At 45.4% G+C, this 24,734-nt stretch overlaps 1 protein-coding gene and 1 pseudogene across 4 annotated transcripts in view; both read left to right on the top strand.

Annotated features, from left to right (window-relative positions):
- The window catches only part of CCNE2 (cyclin E2), a 651,763-nt gene that overhangs the window by 538,496 nt on the left and 88,533 nt on the right, over positions 1–24,734 (top strand). The window lies entirely within an intron of this gene.
- Positions 959–23,698, top strand: LOC138850096 (large ribosomal subunit protein eL6-like; annotated as a pseudogene).

The following is a 24,734-nucleotide window of genomic DNA, read 5'->3' as shown; positions in this document are numbered from 1 at the left end:
AACTCTTCTCTCTGGTCTGCCCACACAAGGGAATTCCCCACCAGCTCAGGAAGCCTGCTGAATTGCGCTAAACTGTTTTGCTTTCTGAGCTGCCCAAGGAAATGTAATAGAAATCAAGAGTCTCTTCATGTAGAGTTGTATTGAGGAGAATTTAAGTGAAATAATATTACAAAAAAATAGGTACCGAAAAGCTTTACATTTTTTTTCTGTTTTACACTGTGCTTTCACTATGAAAAATGTTCTTGCCCAAACCATGTAGGTAATTTACTTAAAAGCAGTAATTTTCCTTTCCCAAATTGAATAACTGTTTCAACACTCTCAGATTCTTTAACTGTTAATCATTTGTCTCTATGGATTTTTAAACTGCCTCTCAAAATCAGCAAAATGTTAATAATTGTTGGATCTAGGTGATGGGTACATGAGAATTCAGTATACTACTCTATTTTTAGCTGTATTTAATAAAATTAAAAATGAATTAGGATAGGACCTTCAACCGGCGCTGTGGCTCAATAGGCTAATCCTCCACCTTGCGGCGCCGGCACACCAGGTTCTAGTCCCAATTGGGACGCTGGATTCTGTCCCGGTTGCCCCTCTTCCAGGCCAGCTCTCTGCTGTGGCCCAGGAGTGCAGTGGAGGATGGCCCAAGTGCTTGGGCCCTGCACCCCATGGGAGACCAGGAGAAGCACCTGGCTCCTGGCTTCGGATCAGCGCAGTGCGCCGGCCACAGCGCGCCAGCTGTGGCGGCCATTGGAGGGTGAACCAACGGCAAAAAGGAAGACCTTTCTCTCTGTCTCTCTCTCTCCCACTGTCCACTCTGCCTGTAAAAAATAATAAAAAAAAAAGGATAGGACCTTCAGTTTCCAATTCCACACATAAGGAGTTAGGAATTCACCATTCTGTTCTAATAACAGGTGAAAATGTTGAAATATCAGCAACTCTTCTTGCATCTGGAAGAAAGATGGGGACAAAGAGCAAACTGCTGTCCCCGAGGTTGGAGAGGCAGACAGGTGAGTTCAGGGAGTCATGGCTTACCAGAGCAGACTCATGACCAGAAACCACTGCAGGAAGCAGTATCAGAATAGAAAAATCTGAACCATAGTTGGTGAATCGCTGGAGGCTCAGTGTTGAGAGTCAAAAATTCTAGAGTCCTTGGAAGGGAAAGGAGGGGAGGGGCAGTGGTACCACATGCATCTGTGAGTTTTGCTTCCAGAAACTAAGCCAAGAAATTCTCACAGTAACTACTGGAGAAAAGTCCCCTCGTGTTTGCATGGGGTAGGGGTAAGGTGACAGGGTGCAAAATGAGCCTCTTTTTGAGATACAGCAAAGTACCCTGATCTCTGTAACACCTCTGCCCTCCAGAAAAACTGGTCCACCAGAATCCAGTCCTCTGGGATGCTATCACAGTGTAACTGACCTGGGGAAGGGAAATACCCAGTTCCAAGCCACTCTATATGTTCTGTCCCAATTAGGAAGGGAGAGGGGAACCAAGAAATACTTGTGAACACCTTACCACCACATTGCAAAAGGCCTATTTATAGCAGTTTCTTTTGCCTGGTGCATCACATCTAGCCATTGAGAAAAAATTACAAGGCATACCAAAAGAAAAAATCCACAATAGATAGAAAAAGCATCAATTCCAGACATGGCATATGTTGGAATTATCATACTGGGAATTTAAAACAACTAATTAATGTTGGACTCTTAAGGATTCTAACAGGTAGTGTGCAGTAACAGATGGGCTGGCCACCACTTGAGGCACCAGCATCCCATATGGGTGCCGGTTCAAGTCCTGGCTGCTCCACTTCCCAATCCAGCTCTCTGCTATGGCCTGGGAAACAGTGGAAGATGGCCCAAGTTTTTGGGCCCCTGCACCTGCATGGGAGACCTGGAGGAAGCTCCTGGCTCCTGGCTTCAGATCGGTGCAGCTCCAGCCTTTGCAGCCATCTGGGGAGTAATGCAGTGGATGGAAGACCTCTCTGTCTCTCTCTCTCTCTCTCCCTGCCTCTCTGTAACTCTGCCTTTCAAGCAAATTAATAAATTAAAAAAAAAAAAAAACAGGTGGGCTATGTAAACAGAGAGATGGAAATCCTAAGGAAGCATCAAAACAGAAATGCTACAGATCAAAAACACTGTTACAGAAATGAAAAATGCCTTTGATGAACTTAGTAGGCTGGACATTGGCTGAGTAAGAAATCTCTGAGTTTGGGCCGGCAACGCGGTTCAATAGGCTAATCCTCTGCCTGCGGCACCACCACACCAGGTTCTAGTCCCAATCGGGGCACCAGATTCTGTCCCAGTCACTCCTCTTCCTGTCCAGCTCTCTGCTGTGGCCCAGGAGTGCAGTGGAAGATGGCCCAAGTGCTTGGGCCCTGCACCCGCATGGGAGACCAGGAGAAGCACCTGGCTCCTGGCTTCGGATCAGCGCAGTGCGCCGGCCACAGTGTGCCAGTCACAGCAGCCACTGGGGGGTGAACCAACAGAAAAAGGAAGACCTTTCTCTTTCTCTCTCTCACTGTCCACTCTGCCTGTCAAAAGAAATCTCTGAGTTTGAGGATATCTCAGTGGAAACCTCCAAAACTAAAAAGCAAAAAAAGACAAAAAAAAAAAAATTCAAGGACTGTGGGACAGATACCAAAGATATAATAGGAATACCAGAGGAAAAGAAAGAAAAAGGAACAGAAGAAATATTTGAAACAATACTGACTCAAAATTTCCCCCAAATTAATGTCAGACAGCAAACAATACACTAGGAAGATCAAAGAACACCAAGCAGGAAATGCACCAAAAATAAGGGGCCAGCATTGTGACACAGCAGGTTGAGCTGCTGCTTGTGACTCCAGCATCAGTTCAAATCCCAGCTGCTCCATTTCTGATCCAGCTTCCTGCTAATACTCCTGGGAAGGTAGTGGAAGATGGCCCAAATACTTTGGCCCCTGGTCATCTATGTAAGAAACTGGAATGAAGTTCCTAGCTCCTGACTTTGGCCTGGCCCAGCCCTGGCTATTTGATATGGGGAGTGAACCAGCAGATATAAATGATGTGGGATAAATAGGCAGAGAGTTGGTTTAGATAAGCTGGAATTCTTGAACCCTGCAATGTAATGCTTTCTATTTAACTGTCAGTTTGATATACCCACTTCCCAAGGATGCACCTTTTGCATCCTGGGCCAGGGTACATGCTAAGACCCCAATCCATTTGCATATCCAATTGGTATATCATCCTCTTCCTTAGACAAAGAGGTGGAAGGTAGGGGAGAGCTGTCTTCTGCCACAGACTTTGCCTAGAGGTACTGCTTCCGTTTTCTTTCTACACTGTGGAATGCACTCTTCCACCGTGGAACACAGACAGACCTTACCCTCTCTCAGACAGACCTTCCCAATGATAGGAGACATTCTCTGCTTTTCTTTTCTCTCTAGTTTATGGGCAGTTCTTTGGCCCACAAATGTTGGGTATTTCTCAGCATGGTGCAGCCTGCATTCACGCACAAATGTATGTTTATTCCCTAACTGCCAAATAAACTCTGTTCCTATTTGCACACAATACCAGTCTCTGCTTAGCATTTCCATGTCTTTGGAAGACTAGAATCTGAATCAAAAATTGATATATTCATTACCCTCAACACAAAGCCTATCTGCCTTTTGTGTGTGTGTCTGTGTATGTGTCTGTGTTTGTATGTGTCTGTGTCTGTGTGTGTCTGTCTCTGTGTGTGTATATGTATGTTTCTCCCTCTCTCTGTCAATCTACCTTCCAAATAAATAAATAGTTTTTAAAAAGAACTGAATAATAAAGAATCAAAATATTATTTTGGGGGTGAGTGTTTGGCACAGTGGTTAAGATCACTTGGGATGCCCACATCTCTTATCAAAAGTGTCTGGTTTCAGTCCTGACTCCGTTCCTGATTCCAGCTTCCTGCCCGAGTGTACTCAAAAACTTTGGTCCCTGCCACCCATGTGGGAGACCTGGATTCAATTCCAGGCTCCTGGCTTCAGCGTGACCTAGCCTCAGGACCAGGCTCATTCATGGGGGAATGAACCAATAAATAGAAGATCTCTGTCTATTTATCTATCTCTCTGCCTTCCAAATACATTTTTAAATTATTAATTTTAAAAGACATTCCCAGACAAAAAACACTGAGAGAATTTATCACCACCAGCCTTGACTTGCAAGAAAAATTAAAGTTAGTTCTTCAAACTGAAAGAAAGAAACACTAATGAGTAAGAAGAAAATGTTGGAAGGTTGAAAACTCACTGATAAAGGTAAGTATACAAATTCAGAAGGCTCTAGAGTTGTACACATGATGCATAAACCATTATTTTTTTAAAAGATTTATTTATTTATTTGCAAGTCAGAATTACACAGAGAGAGGAGAGGCGGGGGTGGGAGGGTGTCCTCCATCCGATGGCTCACTCCCCAATTGGCTACAATGGCCAGAGCTGCGCCCATCCGAAGCCAGGAGCCTGGTGCCTCTTCTGGGTCTCCCACACGGGTGCATGGGCCCAAGGACTCAGGCCATCTTCTACAGCTTTCCCAGGCCATAATAGAGAGCTGGATTGAAAGTGGAGCAGCCGCAACTCAAACTGGCACTCATATGGGATGCTGGCACTGCAAGAGGTGGCTTTACTTGCTACTCCACGGCACAGGCCCCCATTTCTCTATTTAAAAAGAGAGAGAGTGACTTGGCCCCAGGATGCCCACATCCCATATCTTAATACCTGAATTCAAGGCCTGGCTGTTGCTGATTCCAACTTCCTCCTAATGTGCACTCTTGGAAACAGCAAGTAATGGCTCAAGTACTTAGGTCTCTGCCATCCACTTGGGAGACCTAGATTGAGTTCTGGACTCCTGGTTTTGGCCTAGCCCAGCCCAACTGTTTAAGGGTATTTAAGGAGTAAAACAGTAGATGGAAGACAATTTAAAATTCATAATAAATACAATTAAATAAGTATATATACATATGTCTGCCTTTCAAATAAATATAAGTACTTTTTAAAGTTTATTGTTTATTTGTTTGTTTTTGTTTTTGTTTTTTTTTACCAGAAGAGGGGCAGTTGTTGTGGCAAACTGGTTAAGCCACTGCTTGGGATGACCACATTCCATATCAGGGTGCCAGTTTGAGCCCTGGCTTCTCCATTTCCTATCCAGCTTCCTGCTAATTACCTGGGAAAGCAGTTGATGATGATGACCTAAGTACATGGGTTCCTGCCAGCCATGTGGAAGACCCAGATGGAGTTCCTAGCTCTAGCTTTGGCCTAGTCCAGCCTGGACTATTGCAACCACTGGGGAATGAACCAGTGCGTGGAAGATATTTCTCTATGTGTATGTCTCTCTGTCTCTCTCTGTCATACTGTCTTTCAAATAAAAAAAAAAAAAAAGTGGGGCTAGCATTGTGGTGTAGCTGGTAAAGCCACCACCTGCAATTCTGGCATCCCATATGAGTGCCAGTTTGTGTCCCAGCTGCTCTATTTCCAATCCAGCTCTCTGCTAATGGCCTGGGGAAAGAAGATGACCCAAAAGTTGGGCCCCTGCTACCCATGTGGGAGACCTGAAAGAAGTACCGGCTCCTGGCTTGGGCCTTGCCCAGGCCTGGCTTTTGCAGCCATCCAGGGAGTGAACAGTGAACCAGTGGATGGGAGATCTCTCTTTCTCTGTCTCTCCCCTCTCTCCCTGTAACTCTGACTTTCAAATAAATTTTTTTAAATGTGAAATGTTTGAGGAGGTAAATATATTTACCCTGATTGGAATTTATACAATGTATACATGTATCAAAATATATTACACAGTATCCCATAAATTAAATAATTTTAAAGACTATGGCAAGGCTTTGGCTATATATTTTGGGAAAAAGTATAGCAAACATTCATGTGTTACACAGAATTCAGGGCATCAGTCATAAAATTGGCAGGTCCTTTGACAGGGTTTTCTTCTGTGCTTTCCATCTATTCAGTGAGTCATAGAAGACTATGTTCCTTTTAGCAGTGTAGTGTATGAGCACTTACCAGCTCATCCTGAGGAGTTCTTAATTGTTGGTCTGCACATATTTCCTTCCCACTGGGCACTTCTGAAGCTGTGTTTGCTGTTCCCCCAGTAGGCTCCACATGGAACAGTTTTACATTTGGTCAAATAAGATAGAGAACTTTCATTAAAAATAATAACTTTGGCTCAACAAACACCATATTTTGGCAGCAACAGTTAACCAGGAGCAAAACTACTTGAGATAACAGTGTTACTGTTTTTGTTTTTTTTTTTTTTAATTTGTATGTATTGGAAAGGCAGGAAGATAGAGGGAGACAGACCCAGAGAAACCATCCTCTTCTGGCCTACTTCCCAAATGCCTATAATAGCCAGGGCTAGACCAGGCCAAAAGCAGGAACTCAATTCAGGTCAGCCACTTAAGTGACAGAGACCCAAGCACTTGAGCCATCCCATGCTCCCTCCAACGGTGCGCATTAGCAAGAAGGCAGAGTCAGCAGTGGAGCCAGGACTGAAACCCTGACTGTCTGACGCGGAGTGCGAGCATCCCGAGTGGCTTCTTACCCAGTACACCAAATGTCCACCCCACCTTTACTGTTTTAGGTGATCCCTTTCTTTCTTTTTTTGCCAAGTTCTCTTTGTTTTTTAAAGCTCAATTTAATTACTGCCTTTTCTGTGAACCTTCAAGATTAAAGTTTGTGTTACAATGAAAGGATCCTTGTCACAATCTTAGCCAGACTTTATGAAACTCCCACTATATGGAGGCAACAGACTGAAGAGCAATTAGCTGCCTGCTCATCAAATTCATCTGGGAGGAATATTAAAAACAGATTCCCAGGTTCCTCCCCTAGAGATCGTGACGTGGTAAGTCTGAGGTGGGCCCTAGAACAGGTACTAAAGTGACCCCTGGGGGCCAGCACTGTGGCATAGCAGGTAAAGCTGCCACCTGCAGTGCCAGCATCCACTTCCAATCCAGCTCTCTGCTATGGCCTGGGAAAGCAGTGGAAGGTGGCCCAAGTCCTTGGCCCCGTGCACCCGTGTGGGAGATCTGAAAGAAATTCCTGGCTCCTGGCTTCGGCTCGGCTCGGCTCCAACCATTGTGGCCATTTAGGGAGTGAAACAGCAAACGGAAGACACCTCTCTCTCTCTCTCTTTCTCTCTCTCTCTTTCTCTCTCTCTCTCTTTCTCTGCTTCTCTGTAACTCTTCCTTCCTTTTTTTTTTTTTTTTTTTTTTTGACAGGCAGAGTTAGACAGTGAGAGAGAGAGACAGAGAGAAAGGTCTTCCTTTTTCCGTTGGTTCACCCCCCAAATGGTTGCCACGGCCGGCATGCTGCGCCAATCTGAAGCCAGGAGCCAGGTGCTTCCTCCTGGTCTCCCATGTGGGTGCAGGGCCCAAGCACTTGGGCCATCCTCCACTGCCTTCCTGGGCCACGCAGAGAGCTGGACTGGAAGAGGAGCAACTGGGACAGAATCTGGTGCCCCAACCGGGACTAGAACCCGGGGTGCTGGCGCTGCAGGCAGAGGATTAACCAAGTGAGCCACAGCACTGGCCAACTCTTCCTTCAAATAAATAAATCTTTAAAACAAAACAAAGCACTCCCTGGTGGTTCTCCCACCTAGACAAGTTTGGGAAACCAAGCAAAATGAGTAAAAACATGGTCTCTGAATACCCCTTGCCAAACAGATGTAAACCACATATATTTGAATCCTGATTCCACTGTTCACAGTGTGATCTTATAAAAGTTACCTAATATCCATAAACCTCAGGTTTCTCATTTATAAATAACAACCGTACCAACTTCATAGAATTTTTGTAAGGTTTAAATGAGATAATACCAGTGCAAGATTTGGGGGACCTGAAAATAAAGGCAAAAAATCTTAAATTTGCAAATTCAATGAAAATATAGGATCATGGGAACACACACACTGTCGAGGTCCTGAAATGTCTTAGCTTTGTGGAAAAATCCTCCTCTGGCTAGCTATTGTTTTATCATTGATTTATTATTAGGCATCATGTATTTTGTTCCAGTTAGTTCTTGCAACAAACCCAGTGCAAAAAGTGTTATGAATACCACTTTACAGTAAAAGAATCAAAACAAAGGCTTAGGGAGATGGATGTCTGCCCAGGACTACCACAAACCATGGTGAAACAAACCCAGGTCTACCACATTCCGGAGCCGACTAGTGTCATCAGGACCACGTGCTGCACATGCATTCTCTGCCTTTATTAATCTTTTTAGGGAAATGATATTGTTGAAATTAGAGATATAAAGAGTCATAAACTGGTTAGCTCTTTTGTTTTATGATGAGTCACCACGGAGCTAGGGCAGTTCTCCAGTTTGCAGCCAGAATCTCCAAGGTCTCTGCTTCATGCAGACACTAGCAATGAATTGCTTAACAAAAGTCACCAAGAGATTGAGCAAATGCAATGCCAGTGTGTTTGTGGATAATGGAAGGGTGCCTGTCTGATCACCAGCCCAGTCAGGGAGCCAAACCACAGGTCAGAAGACAGCTCGGTAAGCCTGGGATCAGAAATAGGAGTTGCCATGATGAGATCTTTTGTCAAGCTAGGCTAACCAAGCAAATGACGGTTTCTTCAGGGGAGGTACGTCTGCCCACCAGCAGGGGTGGAGTGGGGAATCAACATCGGGTCTCTCAAGAAAGTCCTAGATAGGAGCAGGCATCGTGGCAGGGCAGGTTAAAATGCTGCTTGGGACGCCCACACCAGAGTCCCTGGGATTCAGTCCCACCTCCCTTCCTATACAGATTCCTGCCAATGTGCCTGAGAGGTGGTAGATGATAGCCCAAGTGCTTGGGTTTCTACCACCCACACGGGAGACCTGGATGGAGTTCCTGGTTTCTGGCTTCAGCTTTGCACAGCCCTGGCTATTACAGGCATCTGGGAAGTGAATCAAACATCTCTCTCTCTCTGCCTCTCTCTCTGTCTCCTTCTCCCTCTGTAAGTGTGTGTGTCTCTTTCTCTGACACTCTGCCTTTCAAATAAGTAAATATATAAGTAAATAAACAAAAAATAGAAAGAACTGGATTAAAGGCAACAAATTTTTCTCTCTCCAGTCCTCATTTTAAAACAAATCTCCAAAATATAATTGGTAGAAGTATTTTGCTTATCATACCTAAAAATTCAACCAGGTTTAGGAAATATATTGACTCATATAACTAAAAAAAACTAAGGGTATACGTGGCTTTACTGCGGCCAAATTGAAGCTCAAATTATTTGCTTCCTTTGTTGTGTTGCTTGTCTCAGGCCCACATGGAGGTTACATGGCAATAGTCAACTGCCACCATCAAGTCTCAAGTTCAAGTACAATATGAAATTTAAAAAATAGAGCCTCTTTGAGGTGGCTTCAGTTTAACTGGCTTTGATTACTTACTCAGCTTCCAATGAATCATGAGGCAAGAGGAATGGTGTACACTGATGTGCATCAGCCTGGGTCATGTGCCGTGCCTCTTGAGCACAAGCTGGAGCCCAAGACACTTTGTGGGTTGTTGAGAGGTAGATGCCCAGACAAGTAAAAGGCACCCTTGCTGGGGCGGGGGGGAGGGGTGGAAGTAAATGAATGTCCACCAAACAATGGCTTCATGCCTGATTTAAAGTACAGTTGACAGTGTTCTGTTTCTTCCAGTGCCACAGTCTAGTCACACCTTCCTCAGGTATGAGGGTTTAGATAATAATTTGGGTGTCCCTCAAAGACCCCCATGTTGAGGACTTGGTCCCCAGACTTCTATTTAATGGATTAAGGATAGAACTTGAGGCCGGCACCACGGTTCAATAGGCTAATCCTCTGCCTGCGGTGACGGCACACTGGGTTCTAGTCCCGGTCAGGGCGCTGGATTCTGTCCCGGTTGCCCCTCTTCCAGGCCAGCTCTCTGCTGTGGCCAGGGAGTGCAGTGGAGGATGGCCCAAGTGCTTGGGCCCTGCACCTGCATGGGAGACCAGGAGAAGCACCTGGCTCCTGGCTTCAGATTGGCACAGCACGCCGGCTGCGGCGGCCCTTGGAGGGTGAACCAACGGCAAAGGAAGACCTTTCTCTCTGTCTCTCTCTCTCACACACTGTCCACTCTGCCTGTCATGATCTAATGATGGTATCTGAAGGTGGGGCCGCAGGAAGTGATTGTGTTGGATTAGGTTGCTTGGGTGGCGCCCAGTGATCGAATCTTGATGGCTTTATAAGGAGAGAACACATGAATGAGTGTGCTTGCCATCTGTCTCTGCCCCTGGCCCCCATGTGCTCATTCCTGCACACACACACCAGCATTGCTGGCTTTCACTCCATCACACCAGACTGATGAGGCCCCTGCCCATGGACTGTGAACCTCCAAAACTGTAAGCCAGAGTAAGTCTTCTTGTGCAAGTTGCTTCTCTCAGGTATGTTAGTTATAGAAATGAAAAACTGACTAATACACCAGGATGCACCCTGGTCAGCTCCTTTGAGCTTGGGTGTCCCCCACAAACCACGTCATACAGTGGGTAACTCCTGCAGCTGACTAAACTCACTCAATATGGGTGGTTCAATTCCTCCACCCATCATAAAAGAATATGCTCTTTTAATATTACATGTAAGTATAGATATATGAAGGAAAAATATTTATCCACAGTCTCATCATGTAAGCATAGCTACTGTTTCTGAGTATTTCCTTCCACTATGTCCTCTGTGAATAAAGTTTGGATTTTTGTCACAGTCTTGTTTTATGTTGTGGCACTTCTCCTGTACTTCTTCCATGCTTTGCCTTACAATTCTAACACAAATGTTTTTCCATATTATTACATAAACTTTATGGATATCATTTCTTTTCATAAATATATTGTAGAAGATGACAAATACGCATTTATGGCAAAAAAAAAAAGAAAGTAACAGAAGTTTGCAAAACTGAAAAATAAAAGTGTTAAAATCTCTGTCTCTTGCATAATACCCTAAGAAGAGATTTTTAAAAGATAGAAACAAAGAAAAGAAAGAGATAAAGAGAGAAGGGAGGGAGGGAGCACAGGAAGGAGGGAGAGAAGGAAGGAAAGGAAGAAGAATTTTAACGATAGATGGGAGGGTATGAAAGACAACACAACCATCCTTGAAAATAAGGAAGGAAATGAGCATTGTAGTACAGCAGGTCAAGCCACCAACTCTTGTGACACTTGGGACACTGCTATCTCATTTCGGAGTGCCACTTTGATTCCCCTCTGCTAATGTGCCCAGGGAAGGCATCAGAGGATGGTCCAAGTAGGTGGGCCCCTGACACCTACATAGGAGGCCCAGATAAAGTTCCTGGCTCCTGGCTTCAGTCTGGTCCAGCCCTAGCTGTTGCGGCCATATGGGGAGAGAACCAGCACTTGGAAAATTCTCTCTCTCTCTCTCTCTCTCTTTGTGTGTGTGTGTGACCCCTTCCTCTTCCCTCTCTCTGTGTCACTCTGCCTTTCAAATAAATAAATCTTTAAAAAGAAAGAAAGAAAAAGAAAATAAGGAAGGGCTCTCTCCACAGAGGCGGAGCAGCTTCCCCAAGGAGTGAGGAAATAGAGGAGACCACAAGGTGAGCAGGAGGCCCCTTCTCACAACCTCCGTGTGGGTCCCAGTGCAGCAGGGCCATATGGGGAGCCCAGGGTGCAGGCAGAGGTGTAACCCAGGTGGCAGAAGCTGGGGTCAGCCAGCCTCCGAGAAAGGCCAACACCGTCAAAGAGACAAAGATCTCAACAAAAGGAGGAACTTGGACCTTTTATCCACTGGTTCACTCCCCAAATGGCCACCATGGCCAGAGCTGGGCCAGGCCATAGCCAGGTGCCTGGAATGCAGGGGTCCAGGTACTTGTATCATCTTCTGCTGCTTTCCCAGGCACATTATCAGTGCGCTAGATCAGAGGTGGAGCACTAGTACTAGAACCAGTGCCCATATGGAATGCCAACCTCACAGGCAGTGGCTTAACTAGCTGCCGGCACGCCAGCCCCCAACATAAGAATTTTGGAGGAACATTAACATTCAGTCTATAATAACCCTTAAAATAAACCTCCTATTGAAACATGGATATATAGGTAATAAATCAAGGTCTATAATGTCTATTGTGGAACAGTATCACTGTCTTGGTAAATTTTCTGCTGTATAACAGAATATCTGAGGCTGGGTAATTTATAATTAAAGGAGATTTATTTGGCTCACAGTTCTGGAGGCTGGTAAGTTCAAGAGCATGGCACCAGCATCCAGCCAGGGCCTCCTTGATGTGTACTGATGATAGAAGGGCAAGGGAGTGTTTGAGAGACAGAAAAATTGGGCCAAACTCATCTCCTTATCTGGAGCCCGTAGTAATTAACCCACTCTTAAGATAACAGCTTTAATCCACTCATGAGAGCACTGCCCTCATTACCTGATCACCTCTGAAAAGTCCCACCTCTTAATGCTGTTACAAAGGCAATCAAATTTGAACAATCAATTTCACAGAAGACAAGCCTTAGCAGTTATCTTCTTTATTCCCTTTAGTTCAACCTAATTGTGATCCTCCCTCTCCTAATCCCACCTCCCCCCCAACACACACACACACACACACACACACACACACTGGGCTGAGAGGATATCCCTGCACAAGCATTGCTTGTCACTCTGGTTGTTTATTGTCTGTCTTCCCACTCTACCCCATCACATAAACATGACCAAGGCAGAAGCTTGGTCCGTTTGTTCCCTGCTGTGCTTAAATGAGCAACTAATATGGCAGTTCGCAAACATTCTCGGTGCCGTTGCAGTTTTACTGAATATTTTAGTGCCCCTAGGCCAGAAGAAATATTTTGTTTTGCTAAGTATGTAGGCCTAAACAACTTAATAATTTTTAAAACCTAACAATTTAGTAACTTTGCAAAATGAAGCACACAAGCCGGCGCCGTGGCTCAATAGGCTAATCCTCCACCTTGCGGCGCCGGCACACCGGGTTCTAGTCCCGGTTGGGGCGCCGGATTCTGTCCCGGTTGCCCCTCTTCCAGGCCAGCTCTCTGCTATGGCCCGGGAGTGCAGTGGAGGATGGCCCAAGTGCTTGGGCCCTGCACCCCATGGGAGACCAGGAAAAGCACCTGGCTCCTGCCATCGGATCAGCGCGGTGCGCCGGCTGCAGCGGCGGCCATTGGAGGGTGAACCAACGGCAAAGGAAGACCTTTCTCTCTCTGTCTCTCTCTCTCACTGTCCACTCTGCCTGTAAAAATAAAAAAAAAATAAAAATAAAAATAAAAAAAAATGAAGCACACAAATTAAAAAACTTTTTTTTGTATTTCATTAATAACAACCACAGTTACTCATCACTGAGATGTGTTCTTGTTGGGCACTGCAAACAACTCAAATCTTCGAATTAGATTATATTAGGCATTACCACCCTTGTTTCCTGGTCCACACTGATTTTTCTGCTGTTTGCTTTTCTATCACAGCAGCTGTTGGAAGGCCAGCTTTGTTGGGCAACACCTAAAGAGAAATGAGGTGTGGTGTAATGTCAAAACTATGACCCACTTGGAGCCAGAGCTCATGTTGTGTCCAAAGATGTTTTCCTTGAAAATGTGCAATATCCTTGGAAGTCACTGTGAGTTGGCTACAGACTGCTAGGTGCAGATTTGGGGAACCATGGACCTAGCACATGGCAGGTCCTGTAGAAATACTGATTATGTGAACAATTGGAGGTTCCCTATTCCTGTTGCTGTCATTCTGGAATGCAGAAAGCTTGTGTAGAACCAGGAAAGCAAGAGAAGAGCCTCTAACCCTGGGCTGTCCAATACAGTAGCCCCTGGCCACCTGTGGCTTTTTCACAATGGAAATATGACCCAAATGAATGGAGATGTGCTGTAACACTTATGGGGCCATAACAATTCCATCTGTTAGATGGGGCTGGCATGGTGGCGTAGTGGGTAAAGCCACCGCCTGCAGTGCTGGCATCCCATATGGGTGCTGGTTTGAGTCCCAGCTGCTCTACTTCTGATCCAGCTCCCTGCTATGGCCTGAGAAATCAATAGAAGATGGCCCAAGTCCTTGAACCCTTGCACCAACGTAGGAGGCCCAGAAGAAGCTCCTGGCTCCTGGCTTCAGATCTGCCCAGCTCTAGCCATTGTGGTCATTTGGGGGAGTGAACCAGCGGATGGAAGACCTCTCTTTCTCTCTCTGCTTCTCCTCTCTCTGTGTAACTCTGACTTTTGAATAAATAAATAAATCATTTTAAAAAAAGAAAGACATAATAGCATCTTTTTTTAATATTGACTTATTTACTTATTTGAAATTCAGAGTGACAGAGAGGAGAGAGATGGAGAGACAAAGAGATACCTTCCTTCTACTAGTTCACGCCCCAAATGGTGGCAATAGATGGGCTGGTCCAGGCCAAAGCCAGGAGCCAAGAGCTTCATCTTAGTCTCCCATGTGGATGGCAGGGACCCAAGTCCTTGGGGATGGTCCACTGCTTTCCCAGGCACATTAGTAGGAAGCCATATCAGAAGCAGAGCAGCCAAAACTTGAATCAGCACTCTGATATAGGATGCTGACATCCCAGCCTGCAGCCTAACCCACTAAATCACAATTCTTGCCCCATCAATAATGTCTTTAATTGATTGCCTATCAAAATAACATTTTTAAAAATATTTATTTGAAAGGCAGAGTTACATAAAGAGAGGGGGGGAGAAGAAAAGAGAAAGAGATCTTCCATCTGCTTATTATTCCCTAAATAGCTACAACATCTGGCCTGAGCCAGGCTGAAGCCAGGAACCTAGAATTCCATCCAGGTCTCCCACATGGGTGTCAGGGGCTCAAGTACTTGAGCCACCTTCTGCTTCTTTCCCAGGCACATCAGCAGGGAGCTGGATTGGAAGCAGAGCAGTTGGTTCTCCAACCGGCACTCCAATATGAGATGCCAACTTCATGCACTGTACTACAATGCCAGTCCCAAAAATAATATTTTAGACAGAAATAAAATATATTATTATTTTTAAAAAGTTTGTTTCTTTATTTGAAAGGCAGAATTACAGAGAAAGATCAAGAGAGATCTTCCATCTGTTGGTTCACTCCCTAAATGGCCACAATAGTGGGGGCTGTGCCAGGCTGAAGCCAGGAGCCAGGAGCTTCTTGGGGATCTCCCATGTGGGTTCTGGAACCCAAGCACTTGGGCCATCCTTTGCTGCTTTCCCAGACACATTAACAAGGAGCTGGATTGGAAGAGGAGTAGCCAGGACTCAATCCAGTGTCCATATGGGATGCTGGCACTGCAGGTGCCAGCTTTACCTGCTATGCCACAGTGCCAGCCTCACAAAATATATTATTACAAATAGTTCCACTTGTGTTCTTTGATAATTTTTAATGTGGCTACTAGATTCTAATTTTAATAGGGTAATCCTTAAAATGTTTATTTATTTGTTTGTTTTGAAATGCAGAGAGAAAGATCTTCTATCTGCTGGGTCACTCCCCAGATGACCCCAAAAACCAAGGAGGCTGAGCCAGGAGACTGAAACTCAATCCTGCTATCCTGCATGGGTGGCAGGGACCCAATTGCTTGAGCCACCACCTGATATCTCTCAGGATTCACTTTAGCAGGAAGCTATATCAGAAGCAGAGCCATGACTCAAACCAGGTAGTCCAGTGCATCCCAAGCCACTGTGCCAAACACCTTCCCCTTAAAAGTATATATATTTAAATTCAGAGGGGGCAGAGAGAGAGAGAAAGTGAGAGAGAGAGAGCGGTCTCCCATCTGCTGGTTCACTCTCCAAATGCTTGGGACAGTCAGGGCTAGGCCAGGCTGAAGCCAGGAGCCAGGCACTCAATCCATGTCTCCCACCTGGGTGGCAGAGACCCAACCACTTGAGTCATCACCCCTGCCCAGGTCCCACAGTTCCTGGCCTCTTCTGCTCTCTGCATTTCTCAGAGACTCTGCCCCTTGCTGTACCCACAGGCTCACCCACCTCCACCCATCCTGGGACACACAACATTATCTGTTACTTTAATGGGTTCAGGCTTTTATAAAACACTAGAAGAGCCACTGGCTTCAGGCACCTCTGCTCCTGTGGGCTCCCGATCCTAAATGTACCCCTCAGGCCACAGACACAAGAAAGCAGAGCCATCTGCTTGAAATGGCAGAGGAAAAGGGAAGACATTATTGAAAAAAACATAAACAGGTATTTATTTCATGATGTTGTCACAGAACAATTGGCAAGTGTATTAGCAACGGAGATCAAGAAAAGATTAAACTTTAACATATTTTCCTTTTTTAAAAGTTTTATTTAAGGTATACAAATTTCATATACAGATTCAGGGAAAGGGGAGAGGGAGTGGGAAAGGGGAGGGTTGTGGGTGGGAGGGACGGTATGGGGGGGGAAGCCATTGTAACACATGAGTCGTACTTTGGAAATTTATATTCATTAAATAAAAGATAAAAAAAAAAAGATTCAGGGACATAGTGATACTTCCCACTCCACCCTCTCTCCTGGTCCCCCCTCCTACTTCCTCTTCCCTCTCCTATTCCCACTGTTAGTTTTTACAAAGATCTATTTTCAATTTACTTTATTATTTTCTTAAAGATTTATTTATTTGAGAGGCAAGGTTACAGACAGAGAGAGGGAGAGACAGAGAGAGAGGTCCTGCTGGGTCACTCCCCAAATGGCTGCAATGCCTGGAGCTGAACACATCTGAAACCAGGAGCCAGGATCCTCTCCTGGGTCTCCCAGGTGGGTGCAGGGGCCTAAACACTTGGGCAATCCTCCACTACTTTCCCAGGCACATCAACAGAAAACTAGAATGGAAACAGAATAGGCAGTACACGAACCAGCATCCATATGGGATGCCAGCACCATAGGCAGAGGCCCAACCTACTATGCCACAGCACCACCCCCCTCAGTTCACTTTATATGTAAAAGATTAACCCTATACTAGATAAAGAGTTCAACAAATAGTATGAAGAAAAAAATTAAAAAAAAAAAACTATTATTCCGCAACAGTTGAGACAAGGGCTATAAACAGTCATCAAATCTCAAAATGTCAATTTCACTCCTGTACATTACCTTTTAGGTACTCTGTTACTTACCACAGATTAGGAAAAACAAATGATATCTGTCTTTTGGGGACTGGCTTATTTCACTAAGTATAATGGTTTCTAGTAGCATCCATTTTGTTGCAAAAGATAGGATTTCATTTTTTTTTTTTACCACTGAGTAATATTCCATAGTGTATATATACTATAATTTTTTTATCCAGTCATCCATTGATGGATTCTGGGTTAATTCCATATCTTAGCTATTGTGAATTGAGCTGCAATAAAAATGGGAGTTTAGTTCACTCATATGCTGATTTCATTTCATTTGGGTTAATTCTCAGGTGTGGAATGGCTAGGTTGTATGATAGATCTATATTCAGATTTCTGAAGTCTCTCCATACTGTATTCCACAGTGGCTGTACCAGTTTACATTCCCACCAACAGTGGATTAGCATGCCTTTTCCCCCATATCATCATCAGCATTTATTGTTTGTTGACTTCTGTATGAGAGCCATTCTAACTGGGGTGACATGAAACCTGTTATGGTTTTGATTTACATTTTCCTGATGGCTATTGATCCTGAGCATTTTTTCATGTGTCTGTTGGCCATTTGAAATTTCCTCTTTTGAAAAATGCCTGTTCAATGGCCGGTGCCGTGGCTCAATAGGCTAATCCTCCGCCTTGTGGCGCTGGCACACTGGGTTCTAGTCCCGGTCGGGGAGCCAGATTCTGTCCCAGTTGCCCCTCTTCCAGTCCAGCTCTCTGCTGTGGCCCGGGAGTGCAGTGGAGGATGGCCCAAGTCCTTGGGCCCTGCACCCCATGGGAGACCAGGAGAAGCACCTGGCTCCTGGCTTCGGATCAGCGCGGTGCGCCGGCCACAGCGGCCATTGGGGGGTGAACCAACAGCCAAGGAAGACCTTTCTCTCACTGTCCACTCTGCCTGTCAAAAAAAAATAAAAAAAAATAAAATAAAATGAAAAATGCCTGTTCAAGTCCTTTACCCATTGCTTAACAAGATTGTTTGTTTTATTGTTGTAGAGTTTCTTGAGCTTTCTATAGATTCTGGGTATTAATCCTTTATCAGTTTCATAGTTTGCAAATATTTTCTCCCATTCTGTTGGTTGCCTCTTCACATTGCTGGTGTTCCTTTTGTAGTGCAAAAGTTTCTCAGCTTGATATAATCTCATTTTTCAATTTTGACTTTGATTGCCTGTGTTTCTGGGGTCTTTTCCAAGGACTCTTTGCATATGCCAAGGTCTTGCAGTGTTCTCTAGCAATGTTCTCTAGCGATTTGATGGTATTGGGTCATAGACTTAGAGCCTTGATCCATTTTGAGTGGATTTTTGTGTAAGGTGTAGAATAGGGCTCTTGTTTCACACTTCTGCGTGTGGAGATCCAGTTTTCCCAGCACCATTTGTTGAAGAGACTGTTCTTGCTCCAGGGATTGCTTTTATTTCCTTTGTCAAAGATAAATTGTTTGTTGATATGTGGATTGATTTCTTTCTTTTTTTTTAAAGATTTATTTTATTTATTCGAAAGAGTTTCAGAAAGAGGTAGAGACAGAGAGAGAGGTCCTCCATTCGCTGGTTCACTCCCCAGATAGCCACAATGGCTGGGTTTCCCACATGGGTTTTTGCAGGGGCCCAAGGACTTGGGCCATTTTCTACTGCTTTCCCAGGCCACAGCAGAGAGCTGGATTGTAAGGGGAGCAGCCGGGACTAGAACCAGCGCCCATATTGGATGCCAGAGCCTCAGGCCAGGACTTTAACCCACTGTGCCACAGCACCGGCCCTATGTGGATGGATTTCTAGAGTTTCTAGTCTGTTCCATTGGTCTAAATGTCTATTTTTTTTTGCTAGTACTAGGCTGTTTTGAACATAACTGCCCTGTAGTATGTCTTGAAATCTGGTATTATGATGCCTCCAGCTTTCTATTTGTTGTATAAGATTGCTTTAGCTATTTAGGGTCTCTCGTGTTTCCATATTTTTTAACAAGCACTTAAATAGCAAGTATTGGGGCCAGGTACTATTCAAAGCTGTTTACAAGTTTTAACTCATTTACTTCTCATAACAACCTTATAAAGTAGGCCCCATCATTATCCCCATTATTCAGACAAGGGGGAAAAAACTGAGACAACAAGGAATTAAGTAATTTGCTCAAGGTCACACAGCCAGCAAGTGCCAGGCCAGAGAGTTGAACCCAGACAGTTTGTTTTTAGACACGATAGTCCTAATTACATGGTAATTATTGAAGGACTCTTCTTATGAATTTTTGGGGCCAGCATTGTGACTCAGTGTGATATCAGCACCCCTATGGGTACAAGTTCAGATCGTGGCTGCTCCATTTGGAATAACTTCAGGGGCAAGTGCTGTGGCATGGCCTGTTAAGCCACCACCTATGACACTTATACAGGCAGGCAGATAGGATAAAACTGATAGATTTGTAAGCTGGAGACCATGCCCTCCACCACACCCCCTGTGTGATCTCATGCCTCTACCTGATCTCACCTGAATGCCCACCTGCCCATCAGACTATGTAACCACTCCCCTTTGGAAAGCATATAAAAGATGAGGAGCGCCCAAAAATCGTTTTCTGCCTTCACTTTGCTATCTGTGCTAAGCTACCTGTGGCTGCTCATAACCATACACTTGCTCCACGTGGCTTGCTCCTTGCCTGCTCTCTGCTTACTATGGACCCAATTTAGCTTCTAGATCTCTCTGTCTTCCCTAAATAAAGCCCTCACTTCCCTGTGCATTTCTCTCACTGAGTAAAATCCTTAAAAACTTACCATGTTGTCTGGTCTGTTTGAGCCAGTATTCAGAATCCTTCTCCAAATAAATGGTAAGAACCCACAGGCTTATTAATATTGAAAATTATTATTAATAAGCTGGCCAATATCAACACCAGCATCCCATATGAGAACTGTTCCAAGTCCTAGTCACTCCACTTCCAATCCAGCTCTCTGCTAACACACCTGGAAAAGCAATGGAGGATGACACAAGTACTTGGACCCCTGCACTCACATGGGAGACCCAGATGAAGACTCCTGGCTACAGCCTAGCCCAACCCTGGCCATTGTGGCCATTTGAGGAGTGAGACAGTGGATGTAAGAGCTCTCTCTCCATCTCTCCTTCTCTCTCTGTAACTCTGCCTTTCAAAATAAATAAATCTTTAAAACAAATTCTTACCAAAAAATAAATTTACATTATATATTAAAAAAAAAAAAAAACCTCTTTGAACTTTTCAGAAAGCAGTTTTGTAGGAGGGCTTTGTCCCTGCCTCTATCAGAACTACTGTTTTCTTTATTTAGCATTTTTCAAGTGGCTGCAATTTGATAGGTAAAAGAAGCAAGGTGGAGGTGACACTGCCAGAAAATAAATAATGCAGCTGGTTGGTTTCACAATCAACCACACTATTCTTCAATTTGTAACTGAGTCAGAATTTTTAAAAATAGAGTTAATGCAAGTTCTATTTCCCATCTTACAAGAAGACTGATGAAAAAGCTCCAAAAGTGGACACTAAGGAGAAACTTCAGGGCCAGCTAATGCACTGGGAAAACAGTGGAAGATGACCCACGCACCTGGGCCCCTGCCACCTATGTGGGAGACCCAGATGGAGTTCCAGGCTTCAGGATTTAACCTGGCCCAGCCTTGAACATTGTGGCCCTTGAGGAGTGAATCAACGGGCAGGAGATCTCTTTTCTGTGTCCCTCCATCTCTCTCTGTAACTCTGCCTTTCAAATAAATAAATAAATCTTAGAAGAAAGAGGAGGAGGAGAAGAAAAAGAAAGAGGAGGAGAGGAGCAGGAGAAGGAGAGGGAGAAAGAGAGGAAGAAACCTCAAGTCAAGAAGTTTAATGCCAGCAGCAAGGTTCAAAAGAGTAAACTTAAGGCTGAAAATACCAAGAAGGGGACGCCCCAGTTCAGCCGAAACCCTGTCCTCATGAGAGGACTGGGCAGGTATTCCCAAGCTACTGTGTATTCCTGAAAGGCCATGTACACCAGGAGGTACTCAGCTGCTAACCCCAGGACTGAAAAGGAGAGGCTTCTTGCAGTAGTCACAAAACCAGCTGGTGATGACAAGAATGGTGGCACCAGGGTGGGTAAGCTTTGCAGAATGCCTAGCTGTTATCCCTTGAAGATGTGCCTCAAAAGCCCTTCAGTCAACACATGAGCAAACTGGGGGCCAGCGTCACTGCTGGGACCATGCTGAGCATCCCTGCTGCACACTACGAGGGCAAGAGGGTGGTTTTCCTGGAGCAGCTGAGCAGTGGGCTTGCTACTTGTGACTGGACCCCAAACCCGATATTTGTCATCGCCACCTCCACAAAAACTGATATCAGCAGTGTGAAAATCCCAAAACATCTCACTGATGCTTATTTCAGAAAGTATCAGGGTGGTGTTGTGGCATACCATGTTAAGCCTCCACCTGCAACACTGGCATCCCATATGGGCTGTGGTTTGAGTCCCAGCGCTCCACTTTTTTTTTTTTTTTTTTTTTTTTTTTTTTTTTTTTTGACAGGCAGAGTGGACAGTGAGAGAGAGAGACAGAGAGAAAGGTCTTCCTCTTGCTGTTGGTTCACCCTCCAATGGCCGCTGCGGCCGGCGCACTGCGCTGATCCGATGGCAGGAGCCAGGAGCCAGGTGCTTTTCCTGGTCTCCCATGGGGTGCAGGGCCCAAGCACCTGGGCCATCCTCCACTGCACTCCCTGGCCACAGCAGAGAGCTGGCCTGGAAGAGGGGCAACCAGGACAGAATCCGGCACCCCAACCGGGACTAGAACCCGGTGTGCCGGCGCCGCTAGGCGGAGGATTAGCCTAGTGAGCCGCGGTGCCGGCCCCCAGCGCTCCACTTCTGATACAGCTCCCTGCTAATGCACCTGGGAGAGCAGCAGAAGATGACCCAAGTGCTTGGGCCCCTGCACATATGTGGGAGACCTGGAAGAAGCTTCTGACTCCTGGTTTTGGAAGATTTATTTATTTGAAAGGCAGAGTTATAGAGAAAGAAGGAGAGACAGAGAGAGACAGCTCTTTCATCCACTGATCACTCCCCAAATGGCCGCAATGGCCAGAGCTGGGGATAGGCCAAAGCCAGGAGCTAGGAGCATCTTCAGGGTCCCCAAAGTGGGTGCAGAGCCCCAAGTACTAGGGCCATCTTCCATTGCTTACCCAGGCACATTAGCAGGGAGCTGAATTGGAAGTGGAACAGCCAAAACTCAAACCAGTGCCCATATGGGATGCCAGGGCTGCAGACAGCAGCTTTACCACTACGCAGCACTGGCTGCAATAAATAAGTATTTAAATAAATAAATAAGCAAGCAGCAGCATCTGTGAAAGCCCAGATAGCAGGAAGTTGAGAGCTTCAGCATGGAGAAAGAAAAATATGAGATTCTGTGGACTCAAATTTTACCAAACATCAAAGCTATCCCAGCCGGTGCCGCGGCTCACTAGGCTAATCCTCCGCCTTTCGGCGCCAGCACACCGTGTTCTAGTCCCGGTCGGGGTGCCGGATTCTGTCCCGGTTGCCCCTCTTCCAGGCCAGCTCTCTGCTGTGGCCCGGGAGGGCAGTGGAGGATGGCCCAAGTACTTGGGCCCTGTACCCGCATGGGAGACCAGGAGAAGTACCTGGCTCCTGCCATCGGATCAGCGCGGTGTGCCAGCCGCGGCGGCCATTGGAGGGTGAACCAATGGCAAAGGAAGACCTTTCTCTCTGTCTCTCTCTCACTGTCCACTCTGCCTGTCAAAAAAATAAAATTAAAATAAAAAAAAAAAAAAAAGCTATCCCTCAGCCCTCAGCTCCAGGGCTACCTGCAATCTGGTTTTGCTCTAACAAATGGATAATTTTTTTAGATTTATTTGAAAGGCAGAGTTACAGAGAGGCAGAGGCAGAGGTAGAGAGATCTTCCATTCACTGGTTTACTCCCCAAATGGCCGCAACAGCTGCAGCTGCGCTGATCCGAAGCCAGGAGCCAGGAGCTTCTTCCAAACCTCCAATGTGGGTGCAGGAGCCCAAGCACTTGGGCCATCTTCTACTGCTTTCCCAGGCTACAGCAGAGAGCTGGATCGGAATTGGAGCAGTTGGGACTTGAACCAGCGCCCATATGGGATGCCGGCACTGCAGGTGACAGCTTTACCTGCTATGCCACAGTGCCGGCCACAACCACTACATTAAAAAAAAAAAAAAAAAAAAGTCATGTATCACCTAACAATAGAACACATTCTGAGAGATGCTCCATTAGATGAGCTCATTACTGTATGAACTTCACAGAGTGCTTAGGCCCAGAGAGGCTGGTTCAGTTACTTGCTGTGGCCTTTAGATGAAACAGAGAGGTTGGACCACACAAGGTATTGAGGTTGCTGCCAGTGTGGCATGGCATGTTGTTTTACAGTAAGCTTTTCTATTTGTAAATAGAAGTATGTTCTAAAATACCAACAGAGGGGAGGGCGTTTAGCCTAGCCCCAGAAGAGGTTAATACTCTGCATTCTGCTGGGTTTGAGTCCCAGCTGCAGCTCTTGACTCCAGCTTCTGCTAATGCTGGGAAGCAGCAGCAATGGCCCACGTCACTGGGTCCTTGCCACCCACTTGGGAGACCTGGATCAGGTTCCTGGCCCCAGGCTTTGGCCATGGCTCAGCCTTGGCCTTCGCAGGCATTTAGGAAGCAGCAGATGAAAGTGCTCTCCCCTTCCCTTTGTCCCTTTCCCTCGCAAATAAAGTTTAAAGTAAAATAATGATAAAAATTATAGTAAATGCATAAGCCAGTAACATTCATTATTTTTCTCAAGTATTATGTACTGTACATAAGTGATGTGCTATATTTTATACAACTGGCAATGTCGTAGTTTGTTTATACCAGCATCATCACAAATATGTGAGTAATGTATTATGTTGCTAGGGGTTTTTCATCTCCTTTATAATCTTATGGGACCCCCATTGTATATATAGTCCATCAGACAAGGAAACATTGTCATGCAGCATGTAACTATGTATGTGAACTACACATCTAGAAGACCCTGGAAACATAAGGTCTGGTTCTCTGTCGTCTGCATTCCTGAGAAGCCTCCAAACAGAGGCATTTCTACCAGGCTGACCCTGACACCACAGTAAGAGCCTCCAAGCTAGGCTTTGCCAAAGAGGTGGCTGGTGGAGTAACCCAAGATGGAAGGAGAACTCTGATCCATCGCAGGTGTTCTAAGCAAAGGCTGGGAGAGGCACAGTTGTACAAAGCCATTCACAGCAGTAGGTTACATAACAAATGTTGTTTGGAACTATCGGCTTCCTCCTATCAATTCCATTAGCTACTTCTTGACTTTCATTCCTTTAGGGTCAGGGCCATCTTAACTCCAGCACTGGGTTCTCCAGAAACTTGGCTAACAGCTAAGTCCACCTTGGAATTCCTTATCAGCCTTTTGACCAGGGAGGGGCCACCAAAGGCCCAGCTGCATGGCCAGCCTTCACCTTGTGGCTGGGGCTCATTTTTGCTGTGATACTTTTGGATTCCAATCTTTCAAGACTTTATTATTTAATCTTACTTTTTTCAGATTTTAGTCAGACACAAAAACTCTCCAAGGGCAGAACTTTCTGAAATATCTTTTGCTCTCCCAGGACTTGGCATAGAGTGCCTGGCACTGAACTCTGCAAGGGTGTTTTGCAGGAGGGGAGTGTGGCCCATCTTCCTGGGGTGGGGGTGGAGGGCTCCAGGGACATTTTGCCTTGTTTCCCTTTTTCTGTAAATACTTCCCACCCCCCACTAAGAATATAAGGTATACACAATTTACAGTTCTGCCTTTTT

The sequence above is a fragment of the Oryctolagus cuniculus genome, chromosome 6, assembly GCF_051225735.1.
Source record: "Oryctolagus cuniculus isolate XC-2025 breed Fujian yellow rabbit chromosome 6, ASM5122573v1, whole genome shotgun sequence".
Lineage (NCBI taxonomy): Eukaryota > Metazoa > Chordata > Mammalia > Lagomorpha > Leporidae > Oryctolagus > Oryctolagus cuniculus.
This window is presented reverse-complemented; position numbering and strand designations above follow the sequence as displayed.